The sequence below is a fragment of the Somniosus microcephalus genome, chromosome 4 (genome assembly GCF_052327205.1).
Source record: "Somniosus microcephalus isolate GS21.2 chromosome 4, FLI_Smic_1.0, whole genome shotgun sequence".
In the NCBI taxonomy this organism is placed as follows: Eukaryota; Metazoa; Chordata; class Chondrichthyes; order Squaliformes; family Somniosidae; genus Somniosus; species Somniosus microcephalus.
This window is the reverse complement of record NC_140990.1, coordinates 160666067-160680401: the sequence shown is the minus strand read 5'-3', so window position 1 is coordinate 160680401 and position 14335 is coordinate 160666067. Positions and strand designations below refer to the sequence as shown.

The 14335-nt window shown below is 48.0% G+C and overlaps 1 pseudogene; it reads right to left on the bottom strand.

The window, feature by feature from the left end:
* LOC147119964 (uncharacterized) overlaps positions 1–14335 on the bottom strand; it is a 1277156-nt pseudogene that overhangs the window by 1251890 nt on the left and 10931 nt on the right.

Genomic DNA, 14335 nt, shown 5'->3' with positions numbered 1-14335 from the left:
GTCGGGCAGCCATTTTTTTTTGTCTGCCTGTCAGCACCTGCCCCCATCCCCTTTTTTATTCAGGGTGCCGGCCACGATCGCTCAGCCCGGCATTCCTCGAGTGCCGGGCTGCTTTCCCGGCACCCCGCTCCCCAGTGGTCGAGCAGGGCCCCAGTGTGCGCAGCACTAGGCCCCTCCCCTTTAATCAGGGGAGAGAAGCCTGGAATACCGTGGCGCTACATGCCGACGCGTATGGCGCTGTTGCACATAGCGTTGCGATATTCACTGGTAGCGCCCCAGGAAGGAGGGGGCGAACTTCCAGTCGCTCCCCCCCACCACCCCCCCGCCTCCTGCTTAGGGCGCTACCACTGAATTTACAACGCAAGGGTGCTAACTTTTTTGGTGAGCTAAAAGTAGCGCCTTCGTGAAATTATCGCCCCAGAGAGGGCGCCACCGAATTTTTCCCCCTGACATCCAGGGCATTTTTATACTACTAAATATGGGAATTTATATTTCAAATTAACTTTTTATTTTCTGGTAGACACACAAACCCCGAATTTCCTCTCCCTTTTCAGTATGGCAATACAGTAATCTGGGCAGGATTTGGGACAGAATGCTGTGTCGTCTCCTCTTCCCTTTTTTACCTGTCAACAACAATCCCTTTCAAGTGGGTCTGTGGCAATGACAATGCCATGAAAGGAACATGTCATACAAGGTATTTCCCGTCATTTGTGCCTTCGCAACGCTAAGGGGAAGGGGTCCTTACTGCAATTAATCAATTAGAGTGGGGAAACTGGGAATTTAAAAAAGTTCTTTAATCATTTTGTAAAAACCTTTGACTGGCAGAGATTTTCCAATCCCCCCCCTCAGCCCACCCCCCAAAATCCCCCAAGGTGTGCACTATTTGGTGCAGGCACTGGCCCAAAACCTTCAAATGACCGACTTCGGAAATTGAGACAAGGTCAATGGCACTAAAGGACGGGTAAGGAATCTTGCCCTGCCATATGTACAGTGGTGGAGTGGGACCAGAGAAAATCTGTAAGCACTGGGATGTAGTCAATGGGAAACTCTCCTGCTGACCTGAACCCCAGCAGATTTTCCGGGATCAAAGAGAGGGTCTCTACTTTGCATTCCAATTGCACGCACCGGTGCCACTAGTAACGCATCTTGGTCACCCACCGACTGCAATGCTAGTGGGTGGGTCCAGACGGAGTGGGTGCTTGGTCTCTCCCATAAAGTAGATTTTCTTTCCCCTTTGGTCCCTTTTGTAAGGAGGCCACTTTAAAAATAAAAAAATTAATTAAATCTTCAGGGTTCCAGGTCACGGTCACAGCCTGGATCCCCAGGCAACGCCCACAACTAATCTGCCAGACCTCTGCGAGGCCAAGGATGTAGAAACTCCCGGAATTGGGAGCACTGCTTACTACCCCACACTATCCAATGCCGCAGGCCTTGTTTGGGCCGGGAAGATGATCTATCCCCAAGGCTGAATGGGAATACCTGTATAAAGCTGGGCGAAGGCATATCTGGGTCCCGGCCTAAGTTCCGGCCCTTCTGGTGAGCTCAGGGTATATTTACAGTAGGAGTGTACCTGAAGGGCTGCAGATTTATGACCGCATAGTCTTCCTCAAGAGTCTGCTAAATATATAGGCCTCAGAAATCCACGGGGTCTTGACTGGTCTCCTCCTATAACTCCAGTGGGATACTGGCGGACCCACCAGAAAACAGCAGGTAGCTATCGCACTAGATCTTCCTTTATGCCTTGTAAGGGGCGAACCTCTGCCTGCCTTTTACACAGCAATGCTGTCAAGGGGCGTCAAGTGAGATTAGGCATACTGGCCTTCAGGTGGGTGAACGTGTGCCCCACTCGGGGTGATCATGCCAGGCAAGCAGTATGGACCTGCAAAGAAAAGTTAATTTTTTTTTTTTAAATCTTGATTGTCCCTCTTACACAGGGAGTGGAGGGGGACATGGCTAGGATTGAGGGAGGTGGGGCGTGGGCAATGAGTGGACAGGCACCAAATTTTCCAGCTTAATTTGGCAGGAGGGCATCAAACTGTACCCAGCTGCTGCAAGCACATTAAGTATCCTTCCAAAGACTTACCACAATCTCCAGTGGGGTCAGTGCGTAAGGGCACCACAGTGTAGGCTCAATTCAAGAAGCCCTTAGGTTCGATTACAGGTTTGTGCTGAGTTAGCTAATCTCAGCCAGAGTGACAGAAGATGTGTCACAATGAGCTTCTGTGCCTCCATGGGCTGAGAATGGTAAAAATCAGGCTCTCTTGATTGCTATTTGATGACTTCTGATAGAAAGTGGGGGCTGGATTTTCATGGGAAGGCGGGTTGGGGAGGCGGGACTCCGATGTGGGCAGGAAACCCCGGAGAACAGGTTTCCCGCAGGTCCTGCCAACTTTAAAGCAGGGCCTGATTTGCATGCGAGGCCTCTGTTTCCCACCCGCAACCAGCCAGATTGAGAGGCTGGCTGGCTCCGGGCGGGTAGGCCTGCAGCACTCGGCTGTACAGAGGAGGGAGAGAGGGTTTGTGTGTGGGTCGGCCCAGCAATAGAACAGATTGGCGGGGGTGGGGGGCGGGGAGGGTCGGCCCAGCAATAGATCTGGGGGTGGGGGAGTATTGGAGGTCAGCCCAGCAATAAATCGGAGGATCGGAGGTTTGCCCGAGAGTATATCGGAGGCTTGCCCGAGAGTATATCGGAGGTTTGCCCTGGAGTAGATCGATCGGAGGTTTGCCCAGGAGTAGATCAGGGTGAGGGGGCCCCCAAAGTGGATCAGAGGTTGGAGAACTGGGGTGGGGGGGGGGCGGCGGGGGGAGTTGGCGAAGGCCTCATTGAGAGATCGGAGGCCTGAGGGTGGGTGTGGGGGAGGCCTCGTTGAGAGATCGGAGGCCTTGGGGGGGCAACGAGGCCTCGTGGAGAGATCAGAGGCCTGGTGCAGGGATGGAAGCCTCGTGGAGAGAGAGATTGGAGGCCTCATGGAGAGATCAGAGGCCTGGTGCGGTGATGGAAGCCTCGTGGAGAGAGAGATCGGAGGTCTTGTGGAGATATCAGAGGTCTGGGGGGTGGGGGGAGGCCTCATGGGGAGGGTGGATTAGGTAGGGACCCTGGATTCAGGAGGTAGGTATAAAGGCACTTACCTCCTGGATGCAGCAGTCCTCGTCCTGCTGTAACTGCCGGGTTTTACGAAGTGTGTAAAACCCGTCCAGCTGCAGCTAAAAACAAAATAGAGGTTAAAGAGGCTTCCAGCCTCATTGTAATATTTAAATTTATGTCCCACCTCCTGGCAGCGGGTTGGCCACCTGCCTCCATCGCCCTGCCTCCATTAAAACTGGAAGTGGGTGGGTTGGAGGCGGGTTCAGGTCGGGATTCTGATTTTTAACAATTTAACTACCCCCATGCGCCAAACCCACCTGGTTTTTTTTAGGTTAAAACTCCCCCCCTGGGTGTATGTGGACATTGGGTGAGAACAAGATTGGGCTTCTCATAGTCTGCCAAACCTCACTATCCAGGATCGCACATAAAGAATGGACACTTGGGTGAGGGACTGGAGAACAATACCCCGACACGAAATACTATCTTCACTGAGGAGGGAAGAAAAGAAGAGAAACCTGAAAAATGTATAATTGGAATTTCCAATGGCCAATTTCGCTCTGTATAAAATGACGCAGAAAATTGAGATGTCCTAAAAACTTATTGGAAAACATTACCTGATAATCCCAGAATCCAGAAGCTGGATGCACTTCTTAATAACAGCCACATTGTAGTCAGCATTTTTTATATTCCAGGTTAAATTCAGCGCTACAGTGAAATGCCCTAAATCGAGAATCCTTCGCAGATCCTATGAAAATGCAAAGACTACTATTATTATATTGAGAGGCTTTTATGCATATTCCAAGTAGTTTATCAAAAGGAGAACAGAAATTCCCAAACCTAGAAGAAAGTTATTCTAGAAGCACAGAGGAAAGTCTCTCTACCATGTAAGCTCACAGCATGACCCCTGATGAAGTACTAGTAAATATTGTATAATAAAGTACTGACAGCAATTTTCTGTCGATGTAATATGAACCCTTTGGGCAGTAGATGCTCTCTTGGGCTTATTATATTGTGATTTGTTCATTAAAACATAAACTCAGATGCTTGTTGATGTTGTTCCAGGCATCATGTAATATTTGTGCTGCCCGTTCATTATCGTGAGTCAGGCGTGCAACAAATGAATAGCGCAGGTAGCCTGTTTGGGGGGTTGGATATCAGGCATCTTTGACACCACTTAAAGGCAGCCAGCATCTCTTAAAGGGGAGGTGCACTCTGGCTGCAGAAGAAAGGAAATAGTTCAACACAGAAATGCTTGCAACAAGCACTGAGAGGGCACCAAGGTTTTCTGATGCTGCCTTGGCGGCCCTGGTACAGGCAGTGGACAGGAGGAGGGACATCCTCTTTCCCCCAGGGCAGATTCCTGGGATGGGGGGCGGGGGGGTGTTTGTCCTATGAGGAGAGATTGAGAAGTCTAGGCCTATGGTCCCTAGAATTTAGAAGAATGAGAGGTGATCTCATTGAAACATATAAAATTCTTACAAGGCTTGACAGGGTAAATGCTGGGAAGATGTTTCCCCTGGCTGGGGAGTCTAGAACCAGGGGTCACAGTCTCAGAATAACAGGTCGGCCATTTAGGACTGAGATGAGGAGAAATTTCTTCACTCAAAGGGTTGTGAATCATTGGAATTCTCTACCCCAGAGGGCTGTAGTCATTGAGTATATTCAAGACAGAGATCGATATATTTTTGGATATTAAGGGAATCAACGGATATGGGGATAGTGCGGTAAGGTGGAGTTGAGGTAGAAGATCAGCCATGATCTTATTGAATGCCAGAGTAGGTTCGAAGGGCCGAACGGCCTGCTCCTGTTCCTACTTCTGATGTTCTTCTTTAAAGCCCTCCAGGCAACAACTCTGTCGCCAGCGGGAAGAGATCGCTGAGGACATCAATGCTAGGAGCTTAGCTCCAAGGACATGGTCGCAATGTCACAAAAAGTTCAATGACCTACCAGAGTTATCAAGGTAAGAATACTGCTCTCTTACTCTCTGCTCATACCTCCAGCCTCATTACTCACAATACTCCTCTCGCCCACTTCACTATCCTACAATCACTGCACCACACTACCTTCTCATCCTTTTTACATCCTCACTTCCCTAAACCTCACTGCTTACCAAGTATGCCAGCAAAATAGGCATTCTCTAAACACCTCACAAGACTATCACTGACACGCTCCTTTCTTTCTTCAGTACGTGTGTTGATAAAGACACTGAAGACAGGAGTTGGTTCATAGGTATTTACTAAGCAAAGTCTGGGGGGGGGTTCTAACGGATATACACAATATACAGGCTTATATAGCCCGAGTGGCAATTACCGGCATTACAGCACACCTGGGGCTCTTAAAGGCCCATACACCACAATTCCTCCCCCTTTAGCTAACCAGTACATCATATTTTAAGTAATTATTAATTACATGTTATAAGCAAAATAATATACATTGCTGTAGTTAATTAATTATAAGTTAGTCTCTCAGGAGGCTTCCTGACTCGGTCCGGATAACGCCTCGGGGGTGTAGTAGTTTCTGGTGGTGTAGTAAGTTCTTCTGGCAAGGCTGATTCGGCTTGAATGCCAGTGTCGGGTTCATCGGGTTCCAGTATCACCGGATCGGAGGTAGATATGGGTATCTCTACTTCATCGTTAGATGTATAGAGTTGTGGTGTAGGTTGTCCCTTTTCGGATGACTTTATGATTTGGTCAGCATGGCACCTTATTATGCTTTCTCCAATGTCCACGGTATACATCAGTGGTCCTAGTCGTGTGCAGATAGTTCCAGGCTGCCATTTCTCGGTACGGTAGTCCCGGGCCAAAACTTGTTGACCTATCTGGAAGGTTCTAGTTGGCCTTTCATTCATGCCTTGAAACTGCCGGTTCTCCACGTCCCTTCTGATGTTGGGCTTGACCAAATCCAGCCGGCATCTTAGGTTTCTATTGAAGAACATCATGGCGGGAATTTGGTTGGTAACCATATGTGTTGCATTCCTGTATGCGAATAAGAAGTTATCCACCTTGTGCTGAAGTTTTATGTCTTCATTACCCATGGCCTTTATGGCCTTCTTGAAGGTCTGGACAAACCTTTCAGCCAATCCATTGGTGGCGGGATGGTATGGGGCGGACGTGTAGTGCTTAACCCCATTGTTTTTTAAGAACTTTCTGAATTCTTCGGACACAAATTGCGGTCCATTATCAGAACATATCTGTTCCGGCAGCCCATTCCTGGCAAATATGGTCCTTAATACTGTGATGTTTTTTTCCGTGGTGGTGGAGGACATCTTTATTAACTCCGGCCACTTGGAGTGTGCATCAACCGCGATTAAGAACATTGAGTCCATAAATGGACCAGCAAAGTCGATATGCACCCTTTGCCAGGGAGATGAGGGCCACTCCCATGGATGTAGAGGGGCTTGTGGTGGAGCGTTTTGGACCTTCTGGCATCCTAGGCAGCTCTTGGTCATTTCTTCGATGTCTCCATCGATACCTGGCCACCATACAAATGCCCTAGCTAGGTTCTTCATTTTCACTCCACCCAGATGCCCCTCGTGAAGCTCCTTTAGCACTTTATCCTGGAGTTTGGGTGGAATCACCACTCTGGATCCACACATCAAGGTTCCTCGGCACACTGACAGCTGTTCTCTTCTTTGCGAGAATGCTGGCAACAGTGGTTCGCCATGTGCTGGCCATCCCTTCACTGTTAAATCGTAGACCCGTGAGAGAGTCAGGTCATTTCTCGTCTCCCTTTCAATGGCAGAATTTGTCACTGGTAGACATTCCACTATGGTAGAGTGGAACATCTCTACTGGGTCTACTGTAGGTGCCTCTTCTACCGTTGGCAACGGTAGGCGCGATAAACCGTCGGCATTCCCATGCTGTTTTGACCCTTTGTATTCTATGTTGTATTGGTGTGCCCCTAGAAAAAGGGACCACCCCTGTGGCCTTTGCGCTGTCATAATGGGAACACCTTTCTTAGGGTTGAATATGGAGATGAGGGGTTGATGGTCAGTCAACAAGGTAAATTTTTGTCCGTGTAGGTAATGGTTGAATTTCTTCACTCCCCATACCAGGCTGAGTGCTTCCCTGTCGATTTGGGCATAGTTACGCTCAGCTGAGTTTAATGAGCGTGACGCAAAAGCTATCGGCCATTCTGAGCCATCAGGGAATTTATGGGATAATACTGCTCCTATGCCGTAAGGGGATGCATCGCACGCCAGTCTGATTGGCAGTGATGGGTTGTAATGAGCCAAAACTTCTTCGGATGTGATTAAGTCTTTGCATTTATGGAAGGCACATTTACAGTCTTCGTTCCATTTCCAAATCACTCCTGTTTGTAGCAGTTCATTAAGAGGGTGTAGAAGAGTTGATAAGTTCGGTAAAAATTTATGATAGTAATTTATTAATCCCAGGAACGACCTTAATTGTGAAACATTTTCAGGTGCTGGGGCTTTTATAACCGCTTCAATTTTTTCAGGTGACTTATGCAACCCTTCATTATTAATTATGTGGCCACAATATGATATCTGATTTTGGAAAAATTCGCACTTGGGGCGATTCGCTCGTAGGCCCCGTTCTTTCAGCCTAGTGAGCACCTGCTCCAAATTGGCAAGGTGCTCGTTGTCGTTTTCTCCTGTTACAAGGATGTCGTCTAGGTAGCATTGAGTCCCCGGAATCCCTTGCAGGACTTGCTCCATAGCTCTTTGCCAGATAGCTGGAGCTGATGCTACTCCAAAAACCAGTCGATTGTACTGGTACAGGCCTTTGTGTGTGTTTATCGTGAGATACTTTTTAGAGGCCTCCTCAACCTCCATCTGTAGATATGCCTGTGCCAAGTCAATTTTGGTGAAACGTTTCCCTCCGGATAGTGAGGCGAAAATATCTTCTATCCTCGGAAGAGGATACTGTACTGTGTGAAGGACTGGGTTTACAGTCACCTTGAAGTCACCACAGATGCGAATTTTTCTCTGTTCTTCAGAATTATCTTTATTCAATGCTTTTTTCATGACTGGAACGATGGGTGTTGCCCATTCGCTCCAATCTATTTTGGATAATACGCCTGCTTTTTCCAAATTCTCCAGCTCTACCTCGACTGCTGGACGTATTGCGTATGGCACCGGTCTTGCCTTAAAAAATTTGGGAATTGCTGCATCTTCCACTTTTATTGAGGCGGTGATGCCTTTCAAGGTTCCTAGTTTCTCTTGAAACACTTCTTTGGCGTTGGCCAAGATGTCTTTTAATCGTTCAGGTATGATGTCATCATTGTTTTTTTCCTTACTGGTCACCGTCAGTGCCTGAATGGAGTGCCAGTCTAAACGTATCTTCCTGATCCATTCACGTCCCAACAATGGTGGACCACCATCTTGTAGAATGTATAAATACAACTTTTGTATTTCTTTGCCGTTGTATACAACAGGCACCCTTATTTTTCCTTTGGGGTATACTTTCTGCCCCGTATATGTTTTTAAGATAATGGATGTGTCTTTTAGAGGTATATGTGAAAATAGCCTCTCGTAATCCCGTCGATTTATTACGGTTAGAGCTGATCCTGTATCTAGCTCCATTTTAACTGGGGACCCTGCTATTGTGAGGGTAACCCAAATGGTTTGGTAATCATCTTTGGCAAGTACATTATGTAATTTGAGACAGCTTAGTCTCTTGTTTTCGAAGTCGCTATCGCTCTTCTGGTCTTCGGAGCTACTGTCCGTCATCATTTGTACCTTCCTGTACTTTTCTTTATTGATTTTTTTTTTTCTGTCCGTGGATTTATTTTGTCCAGATCGGCATACCCATGCAATGTGTCCAATCTTTCCGCATTGCCTGCATGCTTTGTCCTTGAACCAGCAGTCCCTCTGGTTATGGGTAACATCTTTCGAAACCCTGTGTCATTTCATGGGTGCCGAAGTCCTGTGTCTTTTGTTGTATCTCTGCAGCTCCTTTTGCTGCTGCTTCGTATGATACAGCCATACTGAAAGCTTTGTCCAATGTTAAATCTTTTTCAGAAAGCAGTCTTTTTTGTGTTCCTTCACTTCAGAGACCGCAAACGAATTTGTCTCGAAGATAATCTGATAGTCCTGCCCTGAATTGGCAGTACTTTGATAGCTTTCTTAATTCGGTTAGGTAATCGGCGTTACTTTCATTCTTGTGTTGATTTCTCTTGAAGAACTTGAATCGTTCCGCTATCAGCAGTGGTGTTGGGTTTAAGTGCTCCTGCAGGGTATCAACAATTTCTTTAAAATTCTTGTCCTTTGGTTTGGCTGGAGTGATTAAATTTCGTAACAGCCCGTATGTCTTTGCGCCCATTAAGTTCAGAAGTACTGAAGCTTTTTTTTCATCTTCTATTCCATTTGCAGTGCAATATACCTCTACTCTTTCCACGTATGTGGTCCAATCCTCTATTTTGCTATCAAAAGCATCAATAATGCCAGACTTAGGCATTTCAGAAAAGATATGGCGCTTCCCGCGCTTTTTTTTTCTTTTCTGTAGCAAAGATATGGCGCTTCCCGCGCTTCCCCACCGCTGCTGCCGATGACAACGCTGTTTACTGCGGTTTCCGTTCTCTTTTTTTTTACTGTTGGAGACTCGTTCCCGCCGGAGGTCTGAACACTGACCTGCTTGCCGCGCCGGCCGTCTCCCGAGTGCTCCCTCCCAGTCCGTTATTGATTGCCTCCAATTTCGCTGCCTGTCTCAGCTGTAGAGCCAGCCGCTGGAGCCCCAGCCTGACGCCCAGGAAGGATTAGCGCAGTACCTGCCACCAGCTTGGCCAGCTGGTGAAACCACAGCTTCTCTCACTTCCTTGAGTCTTCTGGATGCCCGAGGAATCGATGTCCTTGAGGTGCTGCCGAATTGCAGGTAAGTCCGTTTCCACTTCGTCGCCACTGTAGTGTCCGTGTGTTGATAAAGACACTGAAGACAGGAGTTGGTTCATAGGTATTTACTAAGCAAAGTCTGGGGGGGGGGGTTCTAACGGATATACACAATATACAGGCTTATATAGCCCGAGTGGCAATTACCGGCATTACAGTACACCTGGGGCTCTTAAAGGCACATACACCACAAGAAGGTCACCAACAACTCCAGATAGCATGTTACCAGTAGAGGAGGTCAAGCCCACCTTCACACCCTCTCCCCCATCAAAGGATGTGTGCTAGCCACGGTCAGGGGTAAAGTCGAGGCCATGGCGACTGGAAATGCTGGAGATGTTGTGCAAGGTTTCTTCACACCTTATCCTCTTTTTCCCTTATTCCTTCTATCTCACCCTAAACACTCCATGACAAACTGCAGATGCTTTCACCAGCTACTTCTCTCTCTCTGCTCTCCCTTTGCACTAAAAGCAAACCCTTCTCCCTCTCTTTCATTTCAGGTGCTGACGATATGAGGAAGAGCCACTTGAGGAAGAGGAAGCCAGTTTCCCTGATAATACAGCATCACTCGATCTCACCCTCACAAGCACCAGCTCAGATTCTGGCATGACACATACTTTGGAGGCTAGGCTAGAGGCAGGGTCTTTGTGTGGTGAATCACCGGGCACACATGTGCAAAAGCCAGGGTAGGGAAATAGGACACCACAGGTGTCAGCTCATTGGAGGGCGAGTTTGGATACTAGCTCTGCTACAGAGGACTCAAGATGCTGACTTCAAGGGCTCGGCCTACCGAAGGCGGCTGATGAGCATATACCAGCAAAAGCTAGGTGCACTTGGCAGTCTGCCAGAGAGCTTGCACACAATGTAACAGAGCATAAAGGAGTCCAGCTCCAACTTCTGTCAAGGCTTCAAGCAGAACATGGAAGTCAGCTCCATCAATAAGACAGTGCCGCTCACCGTCATGGAGCCTCTCACAGCTGCCATGGAAGTGCAGACGGCTGCCACCTTGGCTTTCGGGGTCACTGTTAACAGGGGCCCCCAAAGCATCAGAGCAGTCCTGCACTCTGTTATCATGCAGAGCCGCAGGAGTGCTGAGGTGCAGTCCCAGGAGAGTGGCCTTGGCTCCATGGGGGAAGCACCTGTTCTCCGCCAGCCACTCTGCCAGTGCCCTTGTTAGTGGCACCCGGCCAGCTGGCCCAGTCTGCAGCCAGGTCCTCAAGGCTGCTCGAGGTCACCCAGCACGGCCATCAATGGAAGCTCAGCAGCCTTCCACCTCCCAAGTTGCAGTCACTGGGACTTCATAGGAGCACTAGGATAGGAAGCACACAAGACAGGCACTAAGGGGTTGCACAAGGGTGATTCCTAATTATTTCTGTTCATAGTTGGATAGAGGCGGAATTGAGTTATTTGATCAATTTGTTTTCTGTTCTGAATTTGGTGGTGTTTATATTTATAGTGAAGAGCAAGATCCATAAGTCTGGACTGAAGGAAGGCAATCGGAGGGTGGTACTAAGGACGGTGGTAAGAATTGTGGGACCATTGGTGTATTGGAGATGGGAGGGATGATTTAGGTAAAGCACTCTTGGATGAGCTGCTCTCAGAGCTCTGGCAGCTAGGGGCACTGATGCCTTCGTCCTCATCCTCTTACTCTTGCTGCACTTCTTGTTTCCCAGGTGGTGGTAATGGCTGGTCCTTCATTATCGCAAAATTATGTAGCATGCAGATGAGCACAAATCTAGGTAACGGCTTAGGGGTGTACTACATAGCTCCTCCGGAATGATTAGGCAGCGGAAGCATATGTTTGTTTGATCATGTCTTGTGACGTTGTAGCTCTCATCACAGACCAGTGCTACAGCTGTTCCCAGGGTCTTGACAGGATCATGAGCCATGTCTGGAGGGACTAGTCCATCACCCAGTAGCTAGACTGTAACTAGACAGCCTGGTTGGAATAAAGGCAGCACAGGAGACTGGCGCAGGATGGACGAGTCATGTCAGGACATTGAGCACAGACCTGCACGATGCGCTGCCAGTTGTCATAAACCAGCTGTAATTTGAGGAACTAGAATCCCTTATGATTGATAAAGATGGCAGGCTGATGATAGGGAGCACGGAAAGCAATGTGGGTGTATTCTATGGCACCTTGCACCTTCAGGAAGCCTGCAATGCCAGTGAAGGTCAGTGCTTCCTCATCCTGCTGTTCTTTCCATGGGGAACGAGATGTTGGTGTTCTTCCTCGTGTAGAGCACCTCAGTGGCCTCCCTGATACAGCAGTGGACTCTGAACTGTGATGTTACCTGCTGCAACCCGAAAGGAGCTGTGCCATAAAAGTTAAGGGTCACTGTGACGTTGATGGCCACAAGCAGTGCTGTCCATGCCCTGGTGTGAGGCTTGAGTTGTATCTACTGCCGGTGACATAGCCTGGTGGAAGCCTCCTTGGTGAAGCTTTGGCGCTTCATACATTGCTCCAGTGAGGTTGAAGTAGAAGTGCTCCCTGAATACCTACTGTGGATATGGTCTCCTGTGCAGTGGCCTCCTCCTCCATCTTGATGCAACTACTCTTGCTCTCTGCTGTCTTCCTTTTTGCTCACCCTCGACTTCCAGCCCTGCAGGCAGCCCTTACAGACCACCCATGACTGCAGTCAAACTGCAGTTTATAAAGCAGTAAACAACAGTGCAACAGAGGCTGGGTATTCGGAGGCGAGTGACTCACCTCCCGATTACCCAAAGCCTTTCCACCATCTACAAGGCAGTCAGGAATGTGATGGAATACGCTCCAGTTTCTCAAGGGCAACTAGGGATGGGCAATAAATGCTGGCCTTGCCAGCGACGCCCACATCCCATGAAAGAATTTTAAAAAACAGTTCCCCTCCAAATCACACGGCATCCTGACTTGGAAATATATTGCCTTTCCTTCATCGTCGCTGGGTCAAAATCCTGGAATTCCCTCCCTAACAGCACTGTGGAAGTACCTTCACCTCATAGACTGCAGCGGTTCAAGAAGACAGCTCACCAGCACCTTCTCAAGGGCAATTAGGGATGGGCAATAAATACTGGCCTTGCCAGAGACGCCCACATCACAGAATCACAGAATCACAGAAACCCCACAATGCAGATAGAGGCCATTTCGGCCCATCGAGCCTGCACCGACACATATCCCACCCGATCCCCGTAACCCCTACACCAACCCCACCCTATCCCCGTAACCCCATGTATTTAATCCCCCTAACATTAAGGGTCAATTTATCATAGCCAATCAACCTAACCCGCACATCTTTGGACTGTGGGAGGAAACCGGAGCACCCGGAGGAAACCCACACAAACACGGGGAGAATGTGCAAACTCCACACAGTCACCCGAGGCCGGATTCGAACCCGGGTCCCTAGCGCTGTGAGGCAACAGTGCTAACCACTATGCCACCGTGCTGCCCTCATCTCATCTCATGAAAGAATTTTTAAAAACAGCAAAATATTCTGCTAAGCAGATAAAGTTAACTTTCCAGAGTCAAAAAACAAGCCACAAATCACCCAGAAGGTAACCTGTAAGTACTGCATGGTCCCTTTAAATAATGCTGGAGTCCAGCTCCAACTTGTATCAAGGATTATCGCTAAGCATGGAGACCATTCTGTCCAATATGGACCGAGCAGTCCTTCCTGTCTGTCAGCACCACGGATTGCTGGGCGAGTTTAGCACGTGGCAAATCGGGCACTGGGGCATATCAAAATCGTAAATGTGTCCTCCAACAAGCGCTAGTCCCTAATTTGATTAAGTTATTCAATGTTTTCCATCATTCTGGTGTGCGCTGTGGTCGCCTGCGGGGAAGCTTCATCCAATATGGCGGGCAGCGCACTGATTCGAAATGACCAGGTGCTTTCTGCCCACCATGTTGGAGACTTATGCACCTGCTTAGCATGTAATCGAATTCCTAGGCGTCAGTGTTAAACTATCATTGACTATTATCTAATACGCATCATCCCAATCATTCATGAAAAGGAAAACACAATTTTGCAAACCTAGAAGATATACAATTATCATCTAAGAGATGTCACTAATGGAAGTACCTTTGTCATCTGTGTTCACTCAACTGCCAGTAACCCTTGTTGATGCACTGATAAGTTACGGTAGCAAAAGATATAATATTGTGTTGTATATTACTACAATAGAAAGTTATTGCTTGAATGGAAATATCAGTGTTAAAGGGCAAGTACTTTTCATGTAAGGTACCCTGTAAATATCCCATAAGATGTGGTGTTAAAGCTATCCCAGTTTAAGAGGCCAGCTGTAAAGCCCAGGAATCAGCGAGGGTAATTTTGACTTGGGCAATAGTGTAAAACGAGTGATGTTGGATCAGCCGTCTGTTATACATCTCTCCCGATTTTAATTTCCATTGTTTTACACAGTCACCCAAA